Here is a 2,717-nt window from a genome sequence, read left to right as displayed (position 1 = left end):
CAGTTTTTCTCAGTCATTTCTTTGGAAGTGGAAAGAGATAAAATGCTGTTAGAGTTAACAGAGCTATTATAGTTGGAGACTAAACATAGCTTGTCAGTGTTTACCACAGGATTGGATTGTATTTATACCTGTGATGGAGAGACCAACAGGACACGCCCACTTTGTTAAAGAAATAAATGCTACTACATACAGTTTTGGAACGATATTGGCTCCTCTCTGATCCAGATTAGCCTCAGGTTCTGCTGTTAAAGTCAGCAGAGCTAAAAAGAGGATCAGCCTGATACTGGAGAAACAGACGAGCTGGTTAGTGGCAAATTTCAAAAAGCAAAGGCACCATTCTCCCAGAACGCCAAAAAAACCCCCTGCAAAACATGCAGGGGGTTTTTTTTTCTTCCAATTTTGCTATGTAATTTTGCACTGTCCACTTTCTGCTGTAACAAAACAAATTTCCCATGTGTGCGACTAATAAAGGTTCTTATCTTCTATACATTCATATACTCGGGGATCCCACCCAAGTTTATATTTAGCAAGCAAACGCAGTTCAGGGAGCAGATGATGCCATCCTGGGAGGCTTTGTGCCATTAAAGCCTAAATAAATTCAAACCCTTTTTTATTTTTTTGAAGTCATTAAAGATGTTCGATGTATGATCATACCACCCCTGCAAAAAAAACACAGCTCAAATATAACTATGACATTCACGCCCATGATGGATATATGTAACCTGCTGACCACAGCTGTGTCTGAAAGTTCATCCTCTGACTGAGACGAGCCTTAAAGCCTCTCCCCGAGCCTTTCCTTTGAAATATGTTGATTGGGCATTTCCATCTTTTTTTTTCTAACCCTAACCCTTGGACTAATCATCTCAGACAGATGGACGTAGCCATCATGATGTTGCCCACTGGTTGGGGAACTCTGCATTTAGAGTTCTTTAGCTTTGTTTGTTTCCATCATAATTTTCTAGAAACTGAAGTGAAAATGCTGCCATAGGGTGGAGTGCTGAGTTATCGCCTTTAGTTGGTTAGTTTAGTCTCCTGCGGTCATTAATTGTACGGGTTCAAGACACAAATGTCTGCTAATCAGTGCTAAACAGCTAAAATTGTAGAATGTAACTTTCAGAAACTGAAACAATCCTTTTGGATTTTTTTTTTGTAAAAAATGCTCCAACAGCAGAAACACTGTGGAGAGGTCCAGTTCAGTGAATGATATTAGTGGAGGTGAAGCAATTGGTATATGGACTGGCCCTCAAAGCGCTTCACACAACTTGCCTCATGCTCCAATGGACGCATCGTAGAGCAGCTTAGGGTTGAGATCTTGCCCAAGGATATTTGGTATGCAGAATGGAGCAGCCAGGGATCGAACCACCAACGCTCCGATTAGTAGGTGACTGCCAGCCTGATTCTATCAGTCAAACTGGCCACGCTCCTAACTTGTTGAATCCTAACCTTTGGAGCAGCTTCAAGTGTCCAGAAGCGTATCATCACCAAGTCTGGTGGTGAGGTCCAGTTCAGTCGATCTAATGAACTGTAACAGTTATGAAGAGTGAAATTTGCTATAAAACAGCTGTTTAAGCTATAAACACATTTCAAAGAAGATACCTCTAGGGTCTGCGAGAGCAGGGCTGGAAGAAGACCCTTTTCGGACGGATTTAATGGCAATGAACCACGGAACGGTACCAACAATGAATAGATCAACCAGCATTGCAAATAATGGACCATCAATGATAGTAGGAAAGAAGCTGCAGAACTGCATTTGTGGCTGGTCAAAACTAACAACTGATATGGGCCTTAAAATCCACAAAGGCAGGAAGAAGTGCCTCAGCGAGCTGAGAAAGGGGCCTCGCATTGACACATACTTTTTAAGAAGTAAGTCAAATCAGTTGAGTGAAGCCCAGAGGCAGGAGAATCCCCATAGTCCTCAGGGTATCAGCACCCCAATCGAAGTTCATTGTTGTTAGACTCCCCCATAGTCTCCAAATCGGAACTCAGTCAAATCCAGCCAGTAGCAGTTCCCAGTCTAGAGCTTAGTCAGCCACACCCGACATTAGGTTCTAGCCGAGGGCCCGGCCATTTAAAATCAGCCCCTAGCTTGGAGTTTAGCCGCCAACAGCTAGCAACACATTTGCATACAGATGTAAGCCAGCCACAATCAACACCATCAACCAGCCCAGAGCTCATCCAGAAACAGCTAACAGAAGCTTCCAACACTGAGTCTAGCCAACCACTACCAGCAAGGGAAAGGAAGATGGAAGGTAGGACAGATCAGATTCTGTGGCCCAGATCCAGTGAGAAAAGAGAGTAGCAAACCATTGACACGGAACTGGCTCTTATACTACAGGGTGGGCCATTTATATGGATACACCGTAATAAAATGGGAATGGTTGGTGATATTAAAGTCCTGTTTGTGGCACATTAGTATATGTGAGGGGGCAAACTCCTCAAGATGGGTGGTGACCATGGTGGCAATTTAGAAGTCGGCCATCTTGGATACAACTTTTGTTTTTTCAATAGGAAGAGGGCCATGTGACACATCACACTTATTGGTAATGTCACAAGAAAAACAATGGTATGCTTGGTTTCAACGTCACTTTATTCTTTCTTAAGAAGCTGCGGTATGCCAACTTGGCAGCTGAGGAAAAGGACAGAGGCTGGAAGATCAAGGTGCACCCGGTGGAAGTGGGGTGCAGGGGATCAGAGGACAGGCACAACGGTAGGCTATA

Source organism: Oreochromis niloticus, linkage group LG19 (assembly GCF_001858045.2).
Source record: "Oreochromis niloticus isolate F11D_XX linkage group LG19, O_niloticus_UMD_NMBU, whole genome shotgun sequence".
Lineage (NCBI taxonomy): Eukaryota > Metazoa > Chordata > Actinopteri > Cichliformes > Cichlidae > Oreochromis > Oreochromis niloticus.
The sequence above is the reverse complement of the archived record's forward strand: the minus strand, read 5'-3'. Positions refer to the sequence as shown.